Source organism: Dioscorea cayenensis, unplaced genomic scaffold, assembly GCF_009730915.1.
Source record: "Dioscorea cayenensis subsp. rotundata cultivar TDr96_F1 unplaced genomic scaffold, TDr96_F1_v2_PseudoChromosome.rev07_lg8_w22 25.fasta BLBR01001143.1, whole genome shotgun sequence".
Classification (NCBI taxonomy): domain Eukaryota; kingdom Viridiplantae; phylum Streptophyta; class Magnoliopsida; order Dioscoreales; family Dioscoreaceae; genus Dioscorea; species Dioscorea cayenensis.
The window spans coordinates 8839-23532 of record NW_024087534.1 but is presented as its reverse complement, the minus strand read 5'-3'; the positions used below and the strand labels follow the sequence as shown (position 1 = coordinate 23532).

The following is a 14694-nucleotide window of genomic DNA, read 5'->3' as shown; positions in this document are numbered from 1 at the left end:
AAGACCTCAACGTGGGTTTTAAGAAAATTTTAAGAAATTTTCTATCTACCCCCAAGAGTGTCAAGACCTCAAGGTAGGTTTTAAGAAAATTTTATGAAATTTTCTACATTACTACGAGAGCGCTCAGGTAGCGTGAGAAATTTGTTTCTCAAATTTTCTGCCACAAGTGTCGAAAGGCTCAGAGGTAGGTTTCAAGAAGGTGCTCATAAAATTTTCCAATAGAAGGTCCTGCAAAAATTACAAAAATGGCTCTCACAAATGAACTAATCTTTCATGATCTTTCTTTTAAAAAAAAAAAATCTAACGTGAGAGGTATTTATGTAGAATTGAAAACATAGCCTAAATGGAAATTCCAATATCTAGTTTGCATCATGTTTTTCACGATCATCTTCATCATCATCATAAAAAAATGCACATCCCTAGGCACCACCAGAGCCATCCTTCTTGTCAAAGATGATCAGCTATAGTTTGCCATAAACTGGAGGCACATCAGCACCACCGACAGCAAGGAGAATGTTTGCTTCATCACTCTTGAACAAAGGCCTCACTCCCTTGTTCCTCAAGATCTAAAAGAATGAAAAACTCTTATACTTCAAAACTTAAGCAGAAATCATCATCATTCTTATATGAAACATATCAATAAGACTTGATGCTAAATCTGCTTAGTATGTGATCAACCAAACCGAGGGTGAAACTCACCAAGAAACAATCTGGCATGTCTCCAATCAGCAGAGCATTGACTTCAAAGGATTATACATCCTGAATAAAGACTATGATAAATAATGATTCTAATGCATGACATATTAATGCCACAGTAAAGACCAGCAACGTTATTTTATTTTAGAATTTTCCAATAGACATCAACTGAAGCTATTGATTAGCTTATCCCAACCTTCTTTGCTGCTTTTACATTATTGACAAGATGAACACGAGAACCGTCGAGAAGGCAAACATATAATAAAGAGAAGCACCTGCTGCATTACTTGATGCTAGGTTGCTAGAAAATCTTTTCTAGTGCCCGTCCTTATCTTTCTTGCTGTTGAACATCCTCTTAAAGTAATCTCTGAATATAAAGTTCAACGCCTGAGTTGGGAAATAATGAGTCATATTTGCAATACTTCCCCTCCACAATGAAGCACCCTCATCCTTGATGGTGTAAGCAAAGCAATCCAAGATTCCCTTATAAGGCTTGGAAAGACGACCGGCCTTGATATTTCATACTTATTCTAGAGAAGAAGCTCTACGCGTTCAATAGGAGCTGTCGCTATCTTCGAAACAACAACAAGCACACCACCCATGAGAAAGTCTATAGTAAAGATTGCAAAACCATTCTCTGCAGGTGTATCGGCAAAGGAAGGTGAGACCGATGACACAATTGAAAGGTTACAAATTGCCTTATATGGGTGTATCAAAGGATTCCGGCATTGACCCACAACCTTTTCAATGACAAATGGGTGATTTACTTGATCCACCATGATTTGCTAATAAACGATACAGGAACGATGAATCTCCTCTTATTCTTACAGCTCACACTAGATCCAAGGTGGAGAACTAGGAATAGCTGGGATTGGGCGTTAGAGGCTCACACCAGCACAACATTGATAGCATTGGCAGCCATTGGAGAGAAAAAGAAATAGATGTATAGAAAAGGCATTTAGTTAATCAAGAGCATCATACGTGCATGGCATGGATTCAATTTTAGGAGAAGTATCATGAGCAGGTGGGAGTCATGTAAATCAATGCATGCATGATGCATGTGTTCAAGCATTAGGCACATGCTCATCATACATAAAAGCTTTCTCTTACTATATATATATCATTTTTATTGTGTATTTTTGTTGCCTGAAAAAAAAATGGTTGGTGTACCTCGTTGTTGAACGCTGGTGTAAGGATCTTATATCTTCTTATCAAACTATAATGGTTTTCCGGCAATCTTTCTTTACCCCAATTTTTTTGTCTTCTTCCCCCAAGAACAATAATGATCTCCTCTTTTGCTCCTCCCTTTTTTTTCCCTCTAAAACTCTGTCTTTTTCTTACCACCCCATTTTTTTTTCTTTTCTATTCCACAATATCGCCAACTCCTTGTCACACTGGAGATTTTTTTTTTCAAAATTTAAATTCAATTTTTTAAAATTTTAAATTTTAAATTCTTTTTTTTATTTTAAATTTTGAATTTCATAAAAATTATTTCAAATCAATATATATCCTTATATATATATATATTCTCTCCCTTATTTTTTTTTTATAGTTTTACTGATTATTATTTTCCAGTTATTTATTTATATTTTCATTTATTCCCCTACTTCTATTTAGAATAGGATAATAGTTTTTCCTTCTAATTTATCTTTCTTTTTTTTTCTTTTTACTTTGATTCAAAAATGAATAATAAGTTTCTAATAGAACTAGAAATTAGAGAAGTCTATAAAAACAAATATAATAATATTATCTATTAGTGTCCTATATTTTTTTCATATTTAATATTTAATATAATACCAAATAAATATTGTTAAATATATTTGAACCAAAAACTTTAAAAAAATAATAAGGATTTAATATAAAACCGATTTAATGGCCATCATGAAATTAACGCCACTTTAAATATATGAAAAAAAAATATAAATTAAAAATCTTCCTTAAAACCTTCCAATCATATTACCATCGATTTCCATTAGAATACCTTATTAAATATTTAATATAAAAACAATTTTCAAATCTTGATACTATATTTAATATAATAAAAATATTAAAATTATTTTTTGAATCACTCTCAAAGTGAGTTATACGATTCCCAATAAAAGTTTTTACAAAATGAATCTTATATGATTTCCAATAAATTTTTTTACAAAATAGTAGGTGAACAACCAAATTAAAGATGGAGATACCGGGTATCGATGTCTGTACCTCTCGCATGCTAAGCGAGCACTCTACCATCTGAGTTACATCCCCATATATCAACATCTCAATAAATATAATTTTGTATCAATAGATTCAATACAAAAATAATGATTTCCTTAACATTTCCCTTGGCACCGACCAGAACTCAACTTTCTATTCCCATCTGCTTGCTCCTCTTCCTACCCTTAGGGATTTTCTTCTCTGATCGCTGTGGTATCGTCTCAATCCCTTCTTATTGCTATTTTATCTCCCTTGTTTGATTCCATGCCCTCATTGCTCCCTTCCTAAGCCAACTCTCTCCGTTCTTATCTCATTTGCATTCACAACACACTTGATGCAGCTATGTGTCTTCAGGTATTCCCCATTCTTAACTCAAACCATATTCCTTTCTCTAGATTCAAAAAATCTTATCTTTAAACCCCAAAAAGTATATCTTAGGGTTTTTTCTTTTTATTTATTTGATATGATTTAAACTATTGAAATTCAATTTGTACTTCTTCTTTTCAGTGTATGTGATCTGTAGTTTCCCAAGTTTGTGTTTGTTTGATTTCTTACAGAATTGTCCTTGTCAAGAAGTTGAAAGGCATAATAAGCCAGAGGTTGAGCTTAAGTTTTCACTCCCTTATCTTCATGATTAGCATTTATTTATTTATTTTTATTAATTTTTAATGTAGTCTACATTTAGATCACTTGATTTGGGAGTTCGACAACATTTTCTTTTTACTTATTGTTTCAATACCTTTAAATTAAAGAAGTTCAGAGATTTAAATAAAGAGAATGTTTTTGCTGTTAATTATTTTTAGTTTTTATTTTGTTTTAAGGACTATTGTTATGCTATCAAGTACCCCTTTCCTTTTGATTTCATATTTAACTTGTGAGACTTTTAGTTAGATTCATGCAAGCCTTACTTCTGTTTTGATAATGTTTCATATTTGGGTTTCTTTCTATTCCACTTTCTTAATAGAGATTGAATTCACTAGAGTAAGGACCTTTGAGAATGTTGTTTTTTTTCTTTGTCTGATTGCATATAGTTACCAAAATTTTCATGGTGGAAGGAGATTAGTTTGATTCTATCACTTGGTTTTTATAGGATTTGTATTGCCTTTAAATCTACTGTTGTTCTTGTTTGCAGGACCACCCCAGAAATTCTGTTGAATCCTGCTACCTGTAGAACTTTTGAGGTCGTCTACTTTCACATAGTTATACAACATAAATTTATGGTTGTATATGGTTTGCCTGCTAACCTTGCATTTTAATTAGGGATTTGTTGAAATACCTAATTAGCACCATTGTATTGATGGTTGTACTATGCCTTTGATTGAGTGGAAACTATCTACTCCTTGTTTGCATACCATGACCTCTTCATCTCTCCTGATTGGCAAAATAAGGAATTTTTTTTTCTTAATTACATAAAGCATATGAGACGACCACTATGTTAAGCATGGCAATTCAAACATTTAATTTTGTACAGGGAAAAATCTAGATCCTTTGAAGACGTAGTGTTACAATTTCTGTCATTTCTGCTGTATCTTGCTTCCCCGAATATCTCTGGCCGGTATGTCATGCAACAGTTCATGCACATAGTGATTCAGTTTTTTGGGTTTCTTATTTACCACCCATACTTCTCAGAAATACTTTGTGATCTCCGCCTTAAATGTTATTTCACTTTCCTCTTAGATTAGTTCTCCTAACCAAGGGTTAAGTTTATACTGTGAATGGTCTCTTTTAATTATTAAAAGTACCCACTACTATCAGGTAAAAACTAGAATATACTCTTTCATGGTTGATTTTACCAAAGGCTAAATTGGATAACAAGAAATGAAGAAATTTCAAAGGGAGTTATAAGTAAACTATGGTTTTATCAAGCGGGCTACAGGTTAATTTTTTGTTAAAATTCATAATGATCGGATGTTCAAATGTAATTGCTAATCCTTTCAGTTGTATTAACTATATCTGCTTAATTGGAGTTTACTTCGTTTGAGGGCTTTAAGGTGAAGATCTATAAGAAGTTTCTTATGTGTGGAGCAAAGGCAATAATGATAGGAGAAACCCTTTTTGTAAAGAGAGAGAAGTTCGAGAAAGAGTTGGAGTTTGGTCATTTAAAAAGAAGGAATAAATTAATTTAGTATAATAAACCATGGTTATAAATCTAGTTTAGGATGTCAAAATTCATGCAAGGTGCAATGAATTGAATCAAATTAAATGATGGGGTATTTGGCATTTCTCAAGAATGAGGGGATAACAAGCAATTTCCATATATCCTAAGGGGTGCCAAGGAAACGACTTCTTTTTTCTCCTATCTCTGTGTAACTCATCTTCTTTGAAAGAAACGTTTTCTAGGTTTTAGTCTAGCACAACATATTTGAAGTTAAGGCTGTGGCTCCATTCTTATTCGCTAGAATCCAGGAACATTGGTTCATGGCTTGCATTATATTGTCTTTATGACATGTTTTATTTTTCCTGTGAGTTACTGCCATTAAAATTTTTCAAAGTAAATTTTAATTCTCATAAATTTCAAATATTAGCAATTTGTATTCACTTGATAACATTGTTGGTCTCTTCTATGCTTCTTATGTATTAATGTTTGATCTTCTACACCACAATGCTTATGTTGCTGGCTGGCATTCAATTATTAGTCATCCCAAGAAGTTTTGTCCGCTTATATTGGAGTATGTGAGATTGGTAAAGATAAATTTTGAATGTTTGCATGAAAGCCTGAAGTTTGTATCATTGATTCTTGGATCTTTGAAAATATCATTTCCATTATCCATTCTATATTTTGATAATTGAGGTGTTATAAACTTATTTTCTTTCATATTTGACAGTTAGTTATTGCAGATTTTGATATGCCAAAATGAGTCAGAAAAATGCTTGATAGAGACATCTATCAATTTAGTGCGCGTAAGCATCAAGGTGATGATGAATCATTTTACACTTCAGGCATCTAACTTATATTTTGTCATGTTCTTGGATTAATTTCTCACTTCTTATCATTGAGTGAGTATTTTAATCAAATAAAACATTCGGAGTATTGACACACCCCTTGCGTGTGTGTAGCGCAAGTGAACGGGTTGTCGAAGTAATAAAGTTCCCCGGTGAGTGGGTAGTCGTATCCACAAGGAATAGTGCTCTGAAACACAAGTATTGTTATTCAACTATAGTTAAAACGATTGAGGGGTTGTGCTAACAATATCAATACAAATGAAAATAAATAAAAGAAAAGAGAGTGCAATAGGAATAAAGAGGGGTACTTAATAGAAAGATGGGGTACCCGGACATAGCTAACCCTAGGACTATTGTTTCAAGTGCAAGACTAATCATTATGCCTCCTAACTGATGTTTAATAAGTTGTGGAAATCCAAAGACACACTATCCAAACCTAAGGTCAACCGTGGCTAACCCTACACTATGCCTCGGTGGAATGGGATATTCTCAATGCCTCACACTGTGTGAGATTGCTTTAAGCTCTAGGGACTCCAAGTGATAAACCCTATTCCCTAATATAGATCTAATCCTTTGGTCGAGGTGAAAGACCCCTAGTTACAATTAAACCCAAGCACTAAGGTTTACTTCAAAACTTCACTCTCTTGCTCGTGCAACTAATCCTAGTGGAGTGTCTCTTAGCACTTCACTCTATCGTAACCACAAAGAACTCATGGAACGTAGAGGTAGGATAAATCACATCAGAAGGGGAAAGGGGACGTTTCTCTACCTCTCGATTCACTCTCTTAACCCTCTCCAACCTTGCTTTGTCTAACCCTAATGAAGTGTTACTCATTCATAAGGGTTACTAAGATAGATTCTCAACCCTAGTGTCACTCTAAGGAAAAATCAATTCAACAAGCATTCAAGGATAAAACTCAATTGAAACATCAATTAAATAAGTATAATAAGAGTCAATAAAACAAAATCATCCTAGGGTTTACAAGTCTAAGCACCCACTAGAGGTTTAGCTCTCTATGAAGCAATACACAATCAATAATGAAATCGAAAGTAAATGCATGTAACCCATAGATAAAACCCCTTGTGTTCCTTACTGGATGATCTTGCGGGAGCAGCCTTTGTCTTTTGCAAAGGTTCCCTTGTCGAGCCTAAGGGCACACCTCATCGAATCGATGCCGACGAAAGCTCCCCCAATAGCTCTCTTCTAAATGAACTCGATGTAGAATGTTGTAAACCGCTCCTCGAACAAAGCAAATGCCCCTCCAAACCCTAGCCGCGAGCTCCTCCAAAGATGGGCAAAAGTTAGTGTTAAGTGCTTGTGTGATAAGAATCGCGTGTTGCTTTCCTTATAATGAGCATTACTTTTTATCGAGTTTAAGCACTAATACATGTGTATTTTGTGTTCTTTAGCATGTAAGGTTGTGAAGCTATGTTTTTAAGAAAAGAAGCCAAAAGTAGATCAGTACGCACTATTTGAGTGGAATCTTAGAAGCAACAACGTCGAAGACACAAGTGGGGCTCTAAGATACATGAATGTGCCAACCTCATGTATTCGAGCCATGACAATAAGTAGAGGGCACGAAGGCAATCATATATCGTATCCCAACTTATGCGATGATAGCAAGATCTTCACCAATGAAAACTTTTATTGAAGAACCGTGTAATCTACTGAGCATAAAGCGTGTTGTTTATAATAAAAATATAAAAATAAATAATAAATAAATTAAATGTATTTCCTAATTCAAACAAAAATATTCAAAAATATTCAAACTCAAAGACTAGCCGAGATCACAGATCTCAAGGTAGTCTAAAATGCACAAATCCCAAGATTAGCCGAGAGCACCGATCTCGAGGTGATCCAAAATATTCAAAATATTCAAATCCAAGGCCGATCGAGAGCACTGATCTCAAGAGCGGTCTAAAATATTAAAAATCTCGGGACCCAGGTCAAGAGTCAGGATCTCAAGAGCGGTCTAAAATACTCAAACCACAGGGATCACGTAGAGAAGCGATCGTCTGAGGCGATCCAAAATATCAAAATACGCAAGTCTCAAGACTAGCCTAGAGCACCGATCTCGAGGCAGTCTGAAATACACAAATCTCAAGACCAGTTGAGAGCACCAATCTCAAGACGGTCTAAAATATTAAAATCTCAGGACCAGTCAAGAGTACCAATCTCAAGATGGTCTAAAATACTCAAACCTCAGGATATGCTCGAGAGCACCGATCTCGAGGCGATCCAAAATATTCAAAATACACAAATCCCAGGACCCGGTCCGAGAGCACCGATCTCAAGACGGTCTAAAATGCTCAAATCTCAGGATCAGCCGAGAGTACCGATCTCGAGGCGATCTAAAATATCCAAAATATCTAAAATACACAAGTCTCAAGACCAGCCAAGAGCATCGATCTCGAGGCGATCTAAAAATACTCAAATCTCGGGACATGGTAAGACCACCCGATCTCGAGGCGATCTAAAAATATCCAAAAATATCCAAAATACACAAGTCTCAAGACCAGCCAAGAGCATCGATCTCGAGGCAGTCTAAAATACTCAAATCTCGGGGATCGGTAAGAGAGCACCGATCTCGAGGCGATCCAAAATATCCAAAATACACAAGTCTCAAGACTAGCCAAGACCACCGATCTCGAGGCGATCCAAAATATTCAAATCCCAAGATCACACGATGGGCACAAATCTCGAGGCAATCTCAATCTTAAGATCAACCATGAATGCAAATCACCAAGTAAAATAATAATAATAAAAATAAATAAAAATAAAAAAAATAATTAAATATAATAATTAAAAATAATATTTATAATAATAATAAATCAATCAAATCATAAAAATAATAAATAAATAATAATAATAAGTCAAATCAAATAAAATTAAATAAAATAAAAATAAATGAAATCAGATAAAATCTATATTTATTAAATATAATCAAATCAAATAATAATAATACAATTAGATAAAACATAATAATAAAATAAATTAAATTAATAAAAAAAAATTAATAACAATAAAACAATTCAATTCAAATCAGTAAATATATATATATATATCAGATAAAAAATAAACTAAATAAATAAATAAATAATAGTAATAATAATCATAATAATTAATAGATTATGTCAGAATAAAAAAATATATAAATAATAAGATATAATAACAATAATAATCATAAATACTAATTATAATAATAATGATACGTAGATAATATAAATAAAAAATTTAAAAATATACATAATAAATAATAATAAAAAATATAAATAAATATATATAATAAATAATAATAAAATATAAATTAAAAATCATAGTATATAAATATAATAAATTAAAAACAAAAATAAAAATACGATAAAAATAAAAATAATAATAATAATAATAATAATAATAATAATAATAATGATACAAAAAAAGGGGGAACGTGGGGCGCAGGTGTGGCCGCCCCATGATCATCCAAAATTAAATATAATCATAAAATATATATTTATATGAAATAAATAAATAAATAAAAGAGTGCTTGTCATGGTCTTCATGTTCATGCGACCCACGTCCCATAATAATAATAGGCAACAGCTCCACGTCTCTTTAGAACGATCGTGTCACTTCCACGATTAGCATGGCTGTGGAACCGCCATACGAAAGTCTTTAAAAGGGATTCGACGAAAGAACGAGCGAGGAGGAAGGCGGTGGAGCGAGAGCGAGAGCGCAAGGAAAGAGCAGCGAGAAGGAGAGCAGGAGAGAGTTTGGAGGCGAAGAGAGAAAATTGAAAGATTGAAGACAGAAGGAACAAAGAGAAAGAAAAGAGAACGAACCAAAGAGAGCGGAATCGAGAAGAAGAGGCGATAGAAGAGCGAGGAGGAAGGACAACAAATAAAAATAAAAAGAGATCGGAAGGAGAGAGATCGGAGGAGAGAAGAAGAAGAAGAAAAAAAAAAAAGAGGAAGAACGAGCAAGAGAAGACAGAAGAAGGAGGCGAAAAAAAAAGAGAACAAGGTTGTTATTCTCTCCCTACCATATAGATATATATATATATATATAAAAGAAGAGGTTGTCAGCCTCACGACTCTATTCTTCGCCGTCTTCTGTTATTCTCGCCCATACTCCTCTGCCACCTATTGGTGTTGATGTCTGCTAGTCGTCTCTTTGCCCATGATTACTATCTTTGTAGAGCGTTCTTTGCAAATGATCTTTGTTGTCTCTCGTTACACGATCACAGTCGTTGGTGTCGCCATCGTCACTTGATGCTGTTGTTGTTGCCATTACCTGATGTCGTTGCTGATGTCGTTGCTGTCGCCAATGCCGTCAAAATCCTTCAAGATGTTCTCGAAGACTAAGATGTTTTGTTGAGAATCATTTGGAGATATCAAGCTCATCAAAGATGGAAATGCTCTGTTGAAGGAAATGCAAATCTTAAAAGAACTATAGGCGCACCATCATGATCGCGGAGATCACGATGATCGAGAGAGCAGTGGTCTTTGGATCGGCAATTCATAAGGCCTCCACCTCCCAACGGATATAGCAATCGGGTCGTTCCCCGATCTTCCCATCACCAAAAGCCTCGCGCCATAATCTCCACCTTCCCATCGATGAGTGGTGGGGGCACGACCAAGTCATGAGATACGGTAATCAAATAAAAAGAACTCTTAGCTTGAAGCCCAGACAATGCGGAGCTCCATCAAGAACCTAAAGAACAACAAATCACTTATGAGCGGCTAAGGCAATATGCCTTGGATGCTTAGTCGCAATGCATTCGAAGTAAAATGAGAGGAAGTTGATGGTGTAAACAACTCACATTATGCACAAAAATGGATTTGGTGAAGAGTTATACTAAAAATAAATAAATAAATAAATAAAAATAAAAAAATTTCAAGAGTTAGAAGCTCAATTGCCAAAGGAGAACTTGTACCAATTCTTGAATACACATTTGTAAATCTCAGCAATCCTGTTGGTCAGTCAGAAGGTTGTGGTTTTGTTCAATATGAAGAAAAGGAGCCACTCAAAATGCGATAGAGAGGCTTAATGACATGCTTTTTCCTTTCAAAAAGTAATGAAAAAGATGTTGTAAATATGGCAAAGTTTAATAAGGTATTTGTAAAGAATTTCTCGGAATATACTTGAAGATAATCTTAAAATGATGGAGGATAATCCACGATGATCTTTCGTGAAAAGTTGTATAGGAATTTAATGGGAAGGTATGGTTTCATCTGGATCCTAAGACACAGTCATGATGACATTGTTTGAACTAGCAGGTTATATCAAAATGAACACACTAGCCTATACCTCTAAAAATCTCGTGTGGGATTAGTTTCATGTATAGCGATACCTTTAAGACTTTGGCGTGATTAACTCGATGAATCGACCAAAGGAAAGCAACTCATTATGTCTATAATTGTATAAAGGAAACCCCATATGATATAGTCATATTTGAACCCCAAAAAATTCATAAAGCAGACAAACAAGCTTTGGATGAACATATATATATATATATATGGGAAAACATCATCTAGGGACGTCCCTAGATTTCAAATCTAGGGATGTTTTTAAATCTAGCCGTTGGATCATCATCCAGATGGTTGATTGATTATATAAACATCTGTACGCTTTTTACTTTGCTTTATGATCACCGTACAACAACATTTGTGAGAAGCTTGGTTTCTCCTGATTCGTAATGATAAGAGCCGTCGATTTTCGTCGATGGTACATCTATGGACATCCTAGATTTGAAATCACAGGGACGTCCTAGATGATGGGTTCTCATATATAAAAGTCTTTACATCGGGTTAAAAAGAAAAATATGAAGTTGGTGATGGTCCTAAAAAAAAAATATATATATATATATGCAAAAAAATAAAATAGAATAAAATAAAAAAAGGGCCTAATATATATATACATATATATATATATACCTATCCCAAGAACAATATGCTTTGATGCTGCCTCTTATGACGTTGCCCAAGGGAATGGTAGTAGTATGCAGCTTTAAAAAATATCCTTACATTCACAATTATTCACGTGAATATATATATATATATATATATATATATATATATATATATATATATATATATATATATATATATATATGATATAGAAGCATGCAATGTGTTCTATGAGATAAAAATGAATAAATAAATAAATAAAGAATAATGATCATGTTATTGTCCGCATGCATGCTCATGATGTACAAAAGGCAGGTCCCACTATGAAAGAGATGTGTACTAGAATGGCCATTTTGATGGTTAGAGCAAGATATTAAAATTTTGAGATTTATCCTCTCTCTCTTATGGAGATGTCTGACTGTCAGATATTATATAGAATTGGTGCAACTATATATATTTTTGTTTGAGGGATATATTAGTGTGTACATATAATTATCAAAGTTCTCACAACTGAAAAAGATTAATGAGCGGGTTGTGATGTTGTCTAGGAAAAGTGACACATGGAAGAAAAATGAGGCCATTAAGTGGATTTTATATTAGCAAAGGTTTAAGTGGGCTTAGTTTTGTGGTGATTAGATAAAAAAAAAATACATGCATGTACGTCCCAACCAAATACTTGAAGGCTCTTGAATAAACAAAAAAAAACCGTCTCTACTTTAGTGGTTGTCACTCTCACAATCAAGATAGTCACAGGATAATGAAGAGAACAAGCATGCCTATGAAAAAATCCTGATCCCAAGCAAAGATAAAAATAAATAAAAATAAATAAAAAAAAGGGCCCCACCATGCACATGGGGATGGATATGATGAGTATATATATATATCGCAAAATGTATCTCATCGAAAAGCAGACGATAAGAATACTTACATCCGAGACGGTAGCAGAATTCTAGAAAATCTGACAAAGCCTTAGGCGGGCGTGAGGATATATATCTCAGAAACGACAGCAAGAATGAGTTTATAACACGTATATACATATATATATATATATATATATATATATATATATATATATATATATATATATATATAATGAATAACAAAATTTTATAATTAATATATTTCTTCCTCACTTGTACTTGGTAGCGCTCGCCCAGGGAGTGATTAATAATGGGTCATTTACTGTGCAATCGAATAGAAATACACAAAAATACAAAAATAAATAAATAAAAACTATTTGTGATCTCGATATATCAGCACTGCGTCTTTTCACCGACATGCGTGCGCGTATATTACTCGATCCCACAAATTCTGGCAGTAGTGACAACTTTAATTCCTCTCCCAGTCTTTGGAGGCTCGAGTCACAGATGGAGGCATTGCTTTTTGCTAATTCATGTATAAAAAGTTAATATTATCGATATTTTTATTAGCGAGTGAATGTCGCTTTAAGAGTTCAATTGGATCCAAGGCACCAACTGACTTATTTTCCCGGAGAAGGATCGAAGTCCAACTACCCAACCGTGTTCCTCAACACTCAGGTGCTTTGGAGGCAGAGACGAGGTTCATGCACAATCTCCGAATCAGATGCGGTTGTGAGAAGAACTTCGTCCTCCGAGGAGAACTTAGCGGTCCCGCCTGCGCCATCTAGGGGTCGAGCCGCCCCGAAATGTTATGTTCCCGCGTGAGAGAAGAATATTGGCTTGATGAGAAACCAAAACCTAAGTCTTTCGTGAGGGTCATCGTCCAAAAAGATAGCGTTTTGCGATATGATCGAAGATTTGACGAACCAACTTTCACTGCTACTTCGAAAGGGAAAGAAAGTGGAATTTTTCGATCCTGAAGCCAAAGCTAAGGAAAAGTGTGTTTTAGGCCGACCTCAAGAAGATGAAAATCGAAATACCAAATTAAATTTTGTGTCGATTCCAAAATCAAAAGGATAATCGAATGGGTTCCTTCAAAAACTCATTCTTTCCACTTAATATGGGCGAAGAAAACGACCATCATCATTGAAAATGTAGTTACCAAATGTCATATGATGTGAAATGCTGAGACCCCCAAAAATCTTATAAAACTTTGGCAAAAATCTCTATAAGATATATGCAGATTAAAAGAAATTGCAATCGACAAACGAAGCTAAGGGAATTTTATCAAAGAAGGCAATTAGTCTATCAAGGCACGTGAAAACTATTTTTCGATCGAATCGCTTTTACAAAAATGATCAAGTTTCACAACTCAAACTTTCAGTCTGTGGTCAAGTCGCTCTTACTCAAAGTCTGACCGAAAGAAGAGGAGTGAAGACGAATATACGTCGATGGTGATATCGAAATACACCGGCATCCGAGATGATTACCAAGCTCGAGGAGATCCAACACCGAACAGAACAACCCGCACTACCACAAGATCACGAGACTCGGGCACGCAGATTCTCAAAGTATGGTTAGAGAGGAAGGTTCAAGCCATATTCCACATGATACACCAACAACTAGCAAATGGATTGTTACTTGGGAACATTGATAGCTAGTATGACACCTTCTTAAGTACATCCGGCATCACAACATTTCAGAGTTAATCTCACAAGCTAAGAAATTGGAAAAGGACTAGCCTCAAGGGGTGTTGTCTAATTTCCAAACTTCCGAAATGATAAATCTAAAAGAAAGTGTGATGATGATTACATGACAACCTTCAATGTTGATAAAGGAAAAAGCACTTTTCATAGAATCATATAAACAAGAACAAGCTAAAGCCACTCAGCTTTAGGTGCTCTAGAATTGAACCAAGACCCATTCCTTCTTTGAAAGATAGAATGCACAAAAAGTACTCTTTTCGAAGAGATAAAGTGCTAAAAATTTTTAAATATGCCATGAATGGAGGTCTACAACTGCCTGAGTGCAAAAGACCAGAAGAATAGAGCAAGAAAGATCATCCTAATTATTGTCCATACCACAGAGTGTTAGGGCATACAATTGA

General features: G+C 34.5%; 1 pseudogene; it reads right to left on the bottom strand.

The window, feature by feature from the left end:
• Nucleotides 1-662: 662 nt before the first annotated feature.
• LOC120255698 lies at nt 663-1475 on the bottom strand (annotated as a pseudogene).
• Nucleotides 1476-14694: the final 13219 nt, after the last annotated feature.